At 42.3% G+C, this 14715-nt stretch overlaps 1 protein-coding gene across 1 annotated transcript in view; it reads right to left on the bottom strand.

Annotated features, from left to right (window-relative positions):
• PPP6R2 (protein phosphatase 6 regulatory subunit 2) overlaps positions 1-14715 on the bottom strand; it is a 129855-nt gene that overhangs the window by 98130 nt on the left and 17010 nt on the right. Inside the window, exon 2 of the mRNA XM_044678586.1 lies at positions 3672-3785. The gene's annotated coding sequence lies outside the window, so the exon portion shown is untranslated. The remainder of the gene's footprint in view (positions 1-3671; positions 3786-14715) is intronic.

The raw sequence follows: 14715 nt of genomic DNA, 5'->3' as shown, positions 1-14715 counted from the left end.
TCCCAAAGGGTCCATGATGAAAAATGCCAACTGGATCCAGAGAGAGAACTGAAGCACTCTGAGTGCATACTAAAGCAGACTTTTTAAATTTTATTTTTAGTTTTATCTTTTGCAACATAGCTAATATGGAAATGTTTTGCATGACTTCACATGAAGAACCAATATCAAATTGCTTGCCTTCTCAAGGAGGGGTTTGGGGTAGAAGAGAGAGAATTTGGAACTCAAAAAAAATTTTAATGACTGTTAAACATTTTTTACATGTAATTGGGAAATATTTAATGAAACAAAAAATTTTAACTGTTTTAAGTTATTGATCTGTTTTTACCCTAAGTTTTCTCCTGCATTTCTTTTCTTCCTCTTTCCCCTACCTTGAGCCATCTATTATAACAAATAATTTTTAACATAAGAGGAAGAGAAAAAAATCAATATATCAAAACATGGAAAACAATTTGATAGTCTATGCAGTGTTCCACACCTATACCTTCCCTTTCCCCACCTCTGCAAAGGAATGAAAAGAGGCATCTTCTAATTTCTCAAATCTTGCTTGTTTTTTGTAATTTTGCAAATTTACTTGAAATTGTTCGGTGCAGATTTTTCTTTCCATTTCCATTGTGGTGATGACTGACTGTCATCTTCTTGGCTCTGCTGCCTTCTCTTATATCAGTTCATCTGAGCCTTTCCATGCTTCTCTTTCTCTACCATATTTGTCAGAGATAACATATCTTTAAGTGAACCCAGTAGTGACTTGTTCCAGGAGTATCCAAGAGCAAAGAAAGTGGATGGTGGCAGAGATCATGCTTTGCCTCAGAGAGGCATGAGTGAGGATAAAAAAAAAAATGCAGCAAAAGATTCCAGGGTCAAAGATGATCTAAAGTTGAATTGTTTGGAGTAAAGCAGTGATTGGACGAAAGTGATTAGACCAGTGATGGGCAACCTTTTTAAAGAGGGGGCCAAAGGAAAGGAAATGCTCATCTGGTCAGTCTGTTTCTAAGGCAACTCTTTCGAAGTTTCAATGTATTGTATCCTACTCATTGTATTTGTCAGATTAGGAATAATGTCATTGGGCTGGATAAAACATTTCAGGGGGCCACATCTGGCCTGAAGGCCATAGTTTGTCCATCACTGGATTAGACTAAGAAGGCTGAAGCCAAGGGAGAACTGGAAGGGAAGAAGATTGTGATTAAAGAAGAATTTTGGTATTCTAGGCTGTGAATATGGAACATGTGAAGGGAAGAAGACCAAGGGAAAGACTGTTGCTATATGTGGTTGAGGAGAAGGGAAGGTGGAGATCTTATGAAGTAAGGAGGTTTATGAACTGGTCAACAAGGATATATGAGAGGATACATTATCAAGTGAACCAAAGCCCTTAAGAAAAATGGCAGGCTTTGGGGTGGAGGGTCAGGGCCCAAATTCTTTGAGAAAAGTGAAGAGAATGACCTGGGGGGCCAGTATAGAATAACCACCAGAATCTTCATAGGGGAATATATCAGTGCCATATCCATCAAATGACCAAGGAGTTGCCTAGAAGACAGCAAAATAGTAGAAAGCAGTACAGAGAGTGTCCCTCCCCACCACCCAGTCTAGTATTCCTCCAAACAGATCTAAAAAATGTACCAGACCAAATCTTGATGGGACAATTCAAGAAAAAGTGAATCACTTTATCAGCTCGGATCAGCATAGGGAGACAGACAAAAAAATTGGCAGACACTGGGGACAAGTCTAACAAGAGCATTCTACTATGCAGGAAGGGCAGGATGGAAGTCCCAGATGTATACCGGGGTACTATAACTGGAACAGAGCAAGGAGAGGAGAAAGCACCATATTTTAAGAAATCATAAAAGTAAACTGCCCAGATCTCTTTGAGCTGTAGGACAAAAATAAAAATAGAATCAGTCTCCTCTGTAAAGAATCCCCAAAATGAAAACTCCCAGGAACATCATAATCAAGATCCAGAGCTTCCAAATCAAAGGGGAAAAAAATGCAAAAAGTCAGAAAGAAAGAATTCTAGTACAAAGAAGCCACAGAGAGGATCACAAAGGATTTTGCAGTCACCACCATAAAAGAATGAAGAGATTAGAATACAATATTCCAGAAAGGCAAAAGATATAGCTTACAACCAAGAATAACTTTCTCAGAAAAATTGGGTATAGTCCCGTAGGTGGGAAAATGGGTCTTTAATGAAATGGAGGACCTTCCATGCATTCCTAATGAAACGACCAGAATTATAGAAAAACCTTGAAACACAGGAGTGAAGAGAAACATAAAAAGGTAAAGTATACAATAATAAGGAATTAAACAAAGATAAACTGTTTACATTCTGATATGAAGAAATGATATCTATGTCCCCTAAGAACCCTACCATTGCTAAGAATTACAGACAGAGATTGAAAGCCAGGCCTAGAGATGGGAGGTCCTAGGTTCAAATCTGGCCTCCAACACTTCCCAGCTGTGTGACCCTGGGCAAGTCACTTGACCCCCCATTGCCTAACCTTACCACTCTTCTGCCTCTGAACCAATACACACTATTGACTCCAAGATGGAAGGTAAGGGTTAAAAAAAAAAAAAGAAAGAACTACAGACAGCCCAGTTAGAGGGCCTGATGTTTTGATCATCCTAAAAGAATAGAAAGGGAGAAGAAGAGGAATATAATGGGGGATGGGAAGGGAGAGGGAAAATAGGGGAAATTATTTCACATAAGCAGGGTGCACAACTAAATGTACATAATAGGCAATACCTGAAACTCTCATCTGAACTGGTTAAAGAAGGGGAAATACACAGGAACAGCTGGCTATAGAAATGCATTTCACTCCAGAGGAAAACAGGCAGGAAAGAGAAGTGAAAGGGTGGAATAAAAGGGAGGGGAGATTAGGGGAAGGGTTAGTCCCAAGCAAACAAATTCTGAGGATATACAAAAATATTTATAGCTCTTTCTGCAGTGGCAAAGAATTGGAAACTGAAAGAGTGCCATTAACTGAGGAGTAGTGAAACAAGTTATGGGATATCAGTATACTAAGAAATGATGACGGGGCTGGGCTCAGAGAATTCGAACAAGACTATGAATTAATGCAGAATAAAGTTAATGACATTATGGTAAAGGCAAATAACTCTGAAACAATTGGGAACTCCGATTAATGCCATGACAAACCACAATTCCAGAGGACTCATGATGAAACATGCTACCCACTTCTAATAGAGAGGCAATGGACCCAAGAGTGTACAAGTTGAGATGTACTTTTTTTTTTTGTGGACACGGCCAATATAAGAATTTTTTTTGCTTGAACAGATATGACAAAACAACATGAGTAAGATAAACAGCCTTAACTCATCTTTCTGAAGCACTTCAAAGCCTACCACGCGTTCTCCTCCAAGCAGTCTCAGGAGCTCAGCAGAACAAATCTGAAGTGGCCAGGGCTCAAGATGGTAAAGTGACTATAGCAGAAATGCCCAGCAGAAAAGCAAACCATGTCCACTACACGCTGCTGCCTCTCAAAGATGATCCCACATAGGACTGAATTAAATATGGCCAAAAAATACCAAAATAACTTTAATTTTTCAAAATGCCACTGGTCCAGGAAGTAGATTGCTGTGTGCCCAACGTGCCATGGTGCTGGCATGTTGAACTGCATACAGTAAAACAGCTAAGAATGGAAGGCTTAGGGAAATACTCATACCTTCCGGAGAAACTTCTTGTTTCAAAGATGAAATCCTGTCCTCAAGCAAAGAAACATTTGAGTGATTTTGTGAGAGTGTGCACTCAATGAAAGATTTCTCTCCAGCCTCTGTACCTGAAAAATAAAAGGGAAAAAATTAATTTGGCACAAGCAGTTTTTAACTAATGAAATATATCCCATATCTGGAAGTGTCAATGAATGGCACTTTCATTCTAAGGAACACTGGGACAAGTGACAGGTTCTCCCTGGTGAGGAGGTCTTCAAGAGAACTTCATAAAACCATGGGGTTTCAGAGGTAAATAGAACCTCAGAGACCATTCAGGTCAACTAGTACCTAAAAATAACTGCCAATGTTTCTAACAAGTGATCATCCACATTTTGCTTCAAGAATTCAAGTGAAAAGGAATTCATGAGGAGGGAGGGAAGGGAAGGAAGGAGAGAGAGGAAGATCACTTTCCTCTAATACTTTAAGACTTCTAAAGTCTTTTACAGATATTCTCTCATTTGAGATGTCTTTCCCAAGACACACCATTCTACTCTGGGGGGACAACCCTAGTTGCTAGAATATAATTCTTCCTTGTATCATGCCTCAATCTGCCCCACTACAACATCCACTTATTGCCCTAATTCTGTCTACTGGGACCAGGAAGATAAATGGAATCCCTCTTCCCTATCATATTCTTTGAAGGCAGCTACCCCATCTCCCTCTTACCTTCTTTTCCCCAATCTAGAAGGAATGGTGTGAACACGAGGTCCCCCTCCCCATGCTGAATGCTCCTCCCTGGACCCTCTCGAGGTAGGCCTTCCTAAATCTGAGCACTACAAACCCAGTGCAATGCTCCAGGTATGGTCAAACCCCAGAGAGAACAATGAGGTTATCATTTCCTTATATCTCACCTGGCAGCACTCCCACCTTGGGATTCTCAGCCTGAGTTCTCCCCAGCCCTATTGGGAATAAGCCCAGCTTCTTGTAGAAGCTTTGGGCCTCCCCCTCATCACTGCCCTCTGTCCCTCAGCCTGGAAGGTTGGGTCATGACTCTAAACCTCCTCTCCTGACAGCACGACTCAGGCCCTTCTTGGGCTGACTTCTCCATCAGGCCCTTGATTGTATCTCTTCTCTCCATTCCCTTTTCAGCTTCCTTTTGTTAGGCTTCTTCCCCCCTTAGACTGCAAGCTCCTTGAGAGCAAGGATTGTCTTTTTCCAAATTTGTAGCTCCTAGCACTTGGCACAGTGCCAGCACATTACTATTAACTTTCACTTCCTTTTCCTCAGCACTTGATTTCTCTTAGGGCAGCCCAAGATGTGCCATCCTGCTGCCTCTCACTGAGCTTGTAGGTCACTAACCACCCTCTTCTTCCTGGCTCTTTATTTTATTTATTTATTTGTTTGTTTTTTGTTTTGTTTTTTTTTTTTTTGCCAGAAACACTGCTCTCTAGTCATGCCTTCTCCAACTTTTACTTGGGGAGTTCAAGTTTTTACTCCAAGGGTAAGTCTTTATTTCCATCTCTCCCTATTCAAGTCCATGCAGTTCAATTCAGTCCAATGTTCTCAGCAGTCAAGGTAAGACTGTGGGCTCTGACTGGTTATTCAGTGGCTCAGCTCTCAGTCCTAGCTTTTGGTTATCTGCAAATTTGATGAGTAAACCATGCAGGCCTTTCTCTTGATAAGGCTGCTAAACTGCAGCCTGGGACCAGGACAGATCCTTGGCAAATCCTTACTGAAGCAGTTCACCATTCCACGGTGACAAAGGGCCACAGCTATAAATGCTTGTGCTTAAGGTCCAGCCACCCAACCTGCTTTAAACATCACTAACCAAACTATCATCCTCTCTCTTCCCTCCTTTCCAGACTTGGAGGAATGTCCTGATCAGCCAGCTCAGTAATGTTCTGCCTCAGCTCCAAGTTGTCATTTCAGTTCTATCCTGATGAAGCCACAAAGGCTGAGAGGCCCACTTTATGGTTTGGGATTAATCATTCCTTTAATAGACATTTCTAGAATCTTGCAAGGAATTGAAGTCACATTCATTGGCCTATCCCATTTACTTTCCTTTTCTGAAAAGGCCTCCCCAGTACTTCTTAATCATCACCAGCACCCTCTTACCCTCCAGGCCCTCCAACTCTTTCCAATCAATTCTCTTAAAAGGTGGCCCTCTTCCCCATTAGCACATAAGCTCCCTGAGGGCAGGACATCACTCTTTGCTTATATTTACATCCCTAGTATTTAGCCCAAGGAAATCTACTTACCTACCTACCACTCTCTCCTTCTGACTGACCCTAACCTCCCCAGGCAGCACAAGCCTAGAAGGCAAGTCTGGCCAGAGCTGCTCTCTTCCTGGTCATGTGCTCTCATCCCTTCCAGGTATCACATGAATGGAGCCCATATGTGCACAGTGTCTTTTGTCTACTAAATGGGTGGCTGTCCTAGCAATGAACTCCACTTCATGTGACCCACATCTGTGCTTTACAATCAAAGACCTGATTAACTGAGGAAAGAGCCCTGTCAAGTCACAGGCATGCAACCATCACCAAGCTGCAAAAGAACCATGAGGTTACTAAATGAGCAGAGAGATGGAATGTCTTATTTGTGGGCCAGCCAAGATATCAATGTCCAGTAGGGAGTGAAGTATAAGAAGACCAGAAAGGCAGGAGTAGAAGAGGTTATCAAGAGCTTTGAATGCCAAACCAAGCATTTTATATTTTAGTCTAGATGTGACAGGAAACCCCGGGAGTTTACTGTGTGGGGATGGGGAGGTATGAGACATGATCAGGTCTTGCTCTTAAGGAAAATCACTTTAGTGGCTGAATGGAGAATGGCTTGGAGAAGGGAAAAATAAGGCAAGCAGACCCACCACTGGATCCTCACATAACCCTAGGAAATAGGTGTTTTTATAATCCCCATTTTATAGATAAGGAAATTGAGGTAAATGGAGGTAAAGTGATTTGCTCAGGAGTTAACCAGTTACTAGGTGACCGAGGCCAGATTTGGACTCAGGAAGTCTCAACTCTAACTCAACTGTGCTCTACAGTACCCCCCTAGCTATCCTTAGAACCTGGCCTAGAAGGAAAAATTAACAGATCTTAGAAGACCTTTACTCTCAGAAATTAGCATTTTTAAAGGCAGCTCTTTAGGGTTTATAATAAAAGGTCACGGTTTTTAAAGTTCAGCTCCATCTGATCTGACAAATATCTACTAACACATGAAAATACAAGGCAGCCTAGCACATTAGATAGAGGATGGGGAAGATTGAGGTTCAAATTCTGAGAGCTGAGATTAGAGTGAGCTCCTGAATGGCAAGAACTTTCTTTTGACTTTTTCTGTATACCCAGGCCTTAGTAAGGGACTGGTACTTTGTGGGTACTTCATCAGTGAGACCTCACTATTGACTTCCTGTGAAATAAGAACGAGCCAGAGACTGAGCCCCCAAAAGTCAGAGAAAAGAGCCAAAGAATAAGAGCAGAGCCTATCAACAGCAGCAGAGAGGGGAACTTATCGGCCAAGCTAGGCAGAAACTGCTTTAAGTCTGAACCCACTCTCCCCTGTGACCTTGGTGATACAGGGAGTATGAGCGCCCTGACAGTGATGAACATGTCCGTACTTCTTTGTTATCTTCATAGGAAATATCCCTTTGCCAAAGCTAGCTAATGTTAATTGCTTAAAATTGAAACTGTAGGGAAATCACAAGTGGTTAAGAACATGGAAAGGGGGATAAGGGGGCAATGAGGTAGCTCAGATCATTGTGAGCCAAGCCTAAAGCTGGGGAAGCCCTGAGTTCAAAATATAGCCTCAGACACTTCCTAGCCAGGTAACCCTGGACAAGTCATTTAACCCCCATTGCCTAAGCCTTACTGCTCTGCCTTGGAACCAGTACTTAGTATTGAGTCTAAAAAGGAAGGGAAGAGTTTAAAAAAAAAAAGAGAGAGAGAAACCAGTGGAAATATGCATCAGCCGTGGGGGGGGGGGGGGGGGGGGGAGGGGAAAGAGCATAAATTATGTCACCATGTTAACTTTTCTAAAAAATAAATATTAATAAATGTCAAGAGAGAGAGAGAGAGAGAATAGGGGAACAATCAGGAATGGGGGCTTGTGCTCCCATTACAGTAAGCCTCTCGGTTCCCCAGGGGGTATCCTAGAAGTCTAAGAGTATATTGTAACTGACCTTGTACTGAGAGTGAATCCAGAGTCATAGCTAAGCCTTTTGTTACCTTTTTCCCCTGAAATATTACCCAAGGATGCTAATATTGCAGTTCCCAAATTTCCTGTCTGCCCACCTCAGCTGATCTCTGACCAATGGAGGATGTAGAAAGATAGAGGCAGCCACTGCATTTGGAAGTCTTATCCATTTACTGTCCATCTGGGTTTGGACTTGAAGCTACCATTAAAGGCCACAGTTTCCTCTCTTGAGGGTTGCTGTCCCCAAAAATGTCAGGAGATTTTCCTGGAGGGAGAGTCCATTCAAAAAAGAGGGTCTGAAATTTCAGTGGTGTTCAACTTTTCTGAGAGACTTAATGAAGACAAAAACCTATTAAGCGGTGTAGGGGTGCTGTAAGACTACAACAGAAAATATTCGAAGTGGCAAATGAAGTGAGCACATGCAAATAAACTTTTAAAAATACAATCACCTCCCCCGAATGGCTCAATTGGTAATACAGTCCATGCCTGCCAGTGATGTCTCAGCTAACCGTACAGAACACAGCCCGAAAGCCTGGTGGGTGTTATTTTATATTTCTAGTAGCATTACTGTCTACATCACATCTGCCTATTCTAAATAAATGAAGGAAACATGCATTTACTGTTAAGCCTTTAAGGTGCCATGTACTATGCTAAGTGCTGGGGATAAAAATACCAATCAAAAAAAGGCAGTCCAATCAAGGAGGGAATGCTCTTGTTCTAATGTAGAAAGTCAACATACAAGGAGGGGTGAAAGTAGATTTCAAAGGCCAGGAAGAAAATAAAAGCAAGCTGCTCTGAGTCCCTTCACAAAATGGAAGATCCAGAAGGACCTCACCAATGGGGTGGAGGAGTCTTGTGGAGGGACATTCCTCAGCAAGCATGGACTCTAGGCAGCAGGAAAAGGTTGATCCAAGGCAAGGAGAGACCCAGGAATTAAAGCACCATGGGCAAGTATCACAAATTGATCTCCTGCTCTGTCATTGGTTGGGAGGGGACAGGACATCTACCTTTTGGGGAGTACCAGAGACACAGGCCTTAAAGCCGTCCCACTTGGGAAGGAAGGAGCAGATCCAAAACTTGACACACAGTAGGTATTTATTAAGTGCTACTTGACTTGACTTTCTTATTATTCAAACATTCTGAATGGATGGTGTATTTAGAAATGGTTAGGAGTGGCAATAAAGATAAGAAGAGCTTATATTTACAGCATTCTTTAAGGTTTGCAAAATATTTTCCTCAAAACAATCCTGGGAGGTATTTTTTTTGGCCTGTGCAAGTAATACTGTACCTATTTTAAAGTTAAGAAAGTTAAGGTTCACAGGGATTATTAAGGAATCTGTCCAATATCATAGTTAGTAAAGGTTAGAACTGAGATCACACCTAGGTCCTCTGGCTTTTTTCAATTCCAATCTAAGGATTTCTCTTAGTCAACCTTTTTTGTTTTCAAACCCTGACCTTCCCTCTTAGAATCAATACTGTGTATTGGTTCCAAGGCAGAAGAGAAGTAAGGCCTAAGCAACAGGGGTTAAGCGACTTGCCCAGGGTCCTACAGCTAGGATGTCTCTGGGGACACATTTAAATACAGGACTTCCTCTCTCTAGGCCTGGTTCTCTATCCACTGGGCCAACTAAATGTCCCTTCAGGAAATCTTTCAAAAGTTCAAGCAGCCCTGGATGGATGTGGAATCTCCTTCTCTGGGGTCCAAAATGAAAAATGTTATCCATTTATTTGAAATAACCATGTCCCTGCCCAAAAAATGAGGCAAATGCTTTCTTCCAATCCTATGAAATAACTGTCCCTGACAAATGCTGTCACTTATTTCATCAAACTTTATGTGCAAAATGAATTTAAACTGAGATCAGAAAGCAAGCAGACTAAATTCCTAGCAAGAAGGCCTCAGGTATCAGAGGCCTCCTAGAACATGGCCTATGATCATTAGGCAGGATGCTTGAGATTCTAAACGAATGCCTTGGGCAAGCAAAGAGGGAGGCCACAAAGCCCAAACGCATGTGGTAAAAGACAGGAAGCCAGGTAGGCCAGGCACATGAGTCAAGGCCTGCTTTCTAGTTCTTTGTTGTCATCATTCCATAGCCCTTTACAAATGAGGACACTTACTAAGAGACAAAGAGGAGAACACTTGGCTCTTTCACCAATCCATCTCTGACTTGTCAGGACCCTGGTTGTCAGGGGGGCCTCTAAGAACCCCAGGTTCCTTCAAAGCTCAGCTAAAGGCCACTCAAAGAAAGGCTAGCTAGAGTATCCCCGATGCTGGTACCCATCTCCTCTGCCATCACTTGGTAGATTTTGTTGTACTTAATTTTCCTACATGAACTGTTCTGTGTCCCAGCTCCCTGGCCCCCCAAACAGAAGCTCCTTGTGGACGGGTTTTGTTTTCATATCCCCTGTGCTAACCAATGTCAGCCGCACAGTTGGCCTTCACCAGTGCTCACTGAATCACAGAAGTGAAAAGGCACTGAAAAGGCACATTACTGATCATTAGTCCCTAGTGTACTGGGTCGATAGGGGAATCAAGAAAGGAAATCCAGATTTCCTTCCTCTGCTGACATAAAGCCATGCTCTCCCCAAATCTAGTCCATTTAAAGCAGACAACCAATGGCCTATAACAAGGGGACCACACCATCCTACAAAGGCTCAAAGATCGCCAGCTTGTACACCACGGGAAGATCATCCAGAAAGAGACTGCTTTGATCTGGTCCCTTATGTCGAAAAGGCCAGCATGGGAAATAATCTGTTTGCTTCATATCTCTGTTTGAAGACCAACTCTTGCTCATAGTCAGAAAAATGGGGAATGGAAATGGCCATAATTAGCATCAAAGAGCCCTTTAAACAAAATTCTAAGTACTTTGAGAAAAAGAAATAGCCCAGGAAGAACTGAGCAAAAACTTTCATCTTAGAGAAGGATTTCAGTCAACAATAATAGACAAAAGCTCAAATAGGATTTCAAATGCTTTTTAATGTCCAAGAGACAGAATGGCTTAATAGTACACTCTATTACAGCAAATTCCAATAAGAACCCAAAACTCAGTGATGACTGAGTCAAGGGAAAGCCATTGATAAGGAGAAGATTCCATTTTTCACCTTGGAAGATGCCCTAGGGCTATGTTGATGAACCTATGGCATGTGTGCCAGAGGAGACTGCTTCCCTCCCCCTTATTTCTCTCATCACCTGCTCCTCTGCCCAGCAACCCAATGGGAGCACTTCCTCCCTCCCCTGTCTGGGGTAAGGTGGGGGGGCTCGCACATGACGTGAGGGTTGCAGTTTAAGCATCACTCCCCTAAAGTAACAGGATAATTCTTGCTGATGCCTGTATTACTGAGAAGGTGGAATGATAGTAAGAATGAAAACAACAAGAAATCATCTTTATAAAATGCTTTGGGGTTCAGAACATGGGTGGAAGGTAGAGAACTATCCTCATCCTCATTGAGGAGGAAGCCAAGGTTCAGAGAAGCTATCTGACTTGAGCACAGCCATATAATAAATCTGAGTAAGAGCTAGGATTTCCATGGCACTTTAAGGCTTGTCAGCACTTCACAAACATCATCTCATTGGTCCTCAGATAGGTGCTTTTATTTATTATCCCTGTTTCACAGATGAGGATATGGAGGTGACTTGCCCAAGGTCACCAGGTAGTGATCATCTGAATTTGATGGCTGAATCTGAATTCAGGTCTCCCTGCCTCCAGGTCTTCTTCCCTCAGTTCCCCCTCATCCCAGTTGCCTAGTCAAATAACTAAGGAGTACCAGTCAGTCCCCAAGCCCAAGTCTTCTGACTAGGAAGGTACCTCAGGACCCAGAGATTGCTCCAGGAATGCAACAGTTTAGAGAGACTATTAATTAGAAACAAGATGAACAAATAAACAGTTCTTAGGAACAGTTAGAAGGGGACAGGGCAATGGGGAATGAGAAGCCTCTCAATTTCACTCTTTGTCACTTCTGCTGTTGTAGGTATGATAGCTCTGTCAGATAGAGGATTCTGAGACAAAGCCTCTTTTGTCCCAGGTTTGCAGGGGCACAAGGCCCATCTCCTGGCTGTATCATCAGACTTCAGCCAATACTGTGCCTCACTAAAAAAGTCTGACAAGGAACCTGGACAGAAACACCTCAGGAAGGTCTGCAAGGGAACCCAGGTCAAAAGTGTCAGACTAGGTAGTCTGCCATATCATCCTACTCTCTAGGCCTGCCAGATTCCTCTGTTCCAGGTTCTCCCTAAGGCCTCCCTTCTTCAAAACTCCCCACCAGTTTCACAAGCTTACACACACAGGCCCAACTCTCACCCACCTGAGATCCCTCAGGTTTTTCTCTCTCCCAGTCCCTGGCATGACCCTAAGTAGGCATCTGATTTTTATTGAATCAAACTGAATCTGACTTGAATGTCCAGAAGCCTTCAGCCAGTGCTCAAGTTTAAGCCCAAATCATCTCTCATCTAGACTTTTTTGATAGCCTCCTAATTGGCCTCCCTCATTCCAGCCTTTCCCCTCTCCAACCTATTCTCCATACAACTGTTACAACAATTTTCCTTGGTGGCTCCCATTGCCCTAAGGAATAACATATTAATTCCTCCTCTTGACATTCTAAGTCAGTCCTTGAGCATCTGGCCCCAGTCAAGCTGTCCAGATTCCATTTCATGACTTCTCCAATACTTTCTGGCCTGCTAGTGTCCTGAGCTTAGCCTCTCTGGCCTCTGAGTATCAGCACAGACTGTCCCTGTCACTGGAATCTTCTCCCTCACTTTCCCTAATTAGACTCCCTCCCTTCCTTCAATCCTCAGTTCATCTACTAATACAGAATGGGGAAAAGCCTTTCCTGGTAGTTAATATTCTCTCTTTCCTTAAATTACATTCTTTTCAAAGCTCTAGTCCTCAAAGGAGAATTGTTAGTTCCATGGGTGGAGAAAGAGAAAGCTGTTTCCATGTTCTCTTTGTACCCCTGGACCTGACTAGCACTATGACTATTACCCTTGTGATGTATGTAGCCAGTGTGTCCTAAATGCTTGCTGAATGGAATGTTAAAGTGAGAGTTAAAGGAAAGTCTCCCCTTGGTTTCATGTGTTTGATTATTTTTTGTTGACGGCTATTCGGTTTATAATTTTTAAAATTTTAAACTCTAGAAAACAGGGCCAAAGGCGGCAAACCTTCAGGGAAGGCTAGAATAGGGATAATGTACTCAAAAGTTGTTGTTTGCTATTTTATTAAGCTTCTGTCTCATTAAAGATTAAGAAAGGAGGTTCATGTAATATTCTGCCCCTTATTTTGTATCTTTATTTGATTAGTTCTCTTTTGGCAGTGAGTAAGTTTGAAAGTAAGTTAGGTCAACTTCCTGGCATCCTTGAGCAGCCTAAACTTGTCACCTTACACAGACCTACCCAACACAATTTACTTTCCTGATTTCTTCTTCATGAAAATTTACCTTCTAGACCTTTTTATTCTACTAGGAAGCATGAGAACCTGATTAATGCTAAGGTGTTCTATGGGGAATACCTTGGAATCTGGGGACCATCAATCCAACCTTTAACTAAAAAAGAATTCCATTCCTGGTAGCCTGACAACTGGTCATTTCACTTTTACTTAAAGACCTCCTGAGCAACTGTCTCCAGGAGCTCAGGCTACCTCTTCAAAGCTTCATGAAGAAGTTTTTCTTCACATCAAACCTAAACTGGCCTCTTGAGAGCAGAGATATTTTAATTAATCTTTGTAACTCCTAATCCTCACCCAGTGGATAGACTGGGCCCAGTGGACAGACCAGGATAAACCTAGGTTAAACTGAATTGACTGATATTTTGCAACTGAGAAATGGTCCAGAAGGTATCATGCAAAGAGGGAGGGGTGGGGGTAGGGGGAATTGGTGGGGTAGTTGTTGAATGCTACCCTAAGGCATTGAAGAAATAGGACATCAGCGAAAAGTCCCACATATAGGGGTTATGCACATCGTTTGTGCCACAGACTCCTCTGGCAGTCTGGTGAAACTATGGGACCCTTCTCAGAATCATTTTTATAAAGTTCACAATTAAAGGAAATGTTAAATTTCAGTTTAAGGTTTGCAAAAACAAAGATGTCATTTTTTCCATGCAAGTTCGTGGACCCCAAGTTAAAAACCCTAGTTCTAGAGTGAAGTAAAGCATCTAGAAAAGATATCTTGAAAGCCATGGACAAACCTTGCATAGGCTGAGAAGGGTTCTACTACTACAACCAGTGCTGGACACCCTCATGAAATGGAGTGGGCCAAAGAATCCAAATGTCCTTTTGCTCCGACCATCCCTCCTTATCTCCCTCCCTCAAAGGCTGAGATCTCTTTACCACCCATCCTAATTCTATCCCTCACTGATATCCTGCCTCTCTGATGATGCCTTTCCAGAACCATCCAGACCAAGAGGACAGAGGCAGCGCGCCATTATGCCCAAAGAGGGCTGACTTTGGAGTCAAGAAGATTGAAGTTCAAGTCCTTCTTTCATTTTCTACTCATGTGACCTTCACCTTTCAGAACCTCAGTGATGTCCTTCAGCATCACTTCCAGCTCAAAATCTAGGATGCTGATCTCCTCTATCCCCATAGAACATTTTGTCTGACACCATTCACTGTGTAATTCATTATGTACTGACTGCCTTGTGATCTCCTTCAAGCTGTTTCCCTACCTAAATTGTAAATTCTTGGAGTGCAGACTATTTTCTACTTTCTTGTATATTTTGATGGTTCCTGACACATAAGACACATTCCACAAATATCTCACTGATTGATTCATTCATTAAAAGGTGCACATTTTGAGAACAAAAAAAAAGAGAGAGAGAGAGAATGGTTAGAAAGGAAGAAAATGGCAGAATCAATGATTTTTTTATTCCAAATGAAAGATGCAATGATG

This window comes from Gracilinanus agilis, chromosome 5 (assembly GCF_016433145.1).
Source record: "Gracilinanus agilis isolate LMUSP501 chromosome 5, AgileGrace, whole genome shotgun sequence".
Classification (NCBI taxonomy): Eukaryota; Metazoa; Chordata; class Mammalia; order Didelphimorphia; family Didelphidae; genus Gracilinanus; species Gracilinanus agilis.
The sequence above is the reverse complement of the archived record's forward strand: the minus strand, read 5'-3'. Positions and strand labels throughout refer to the sequence as shown.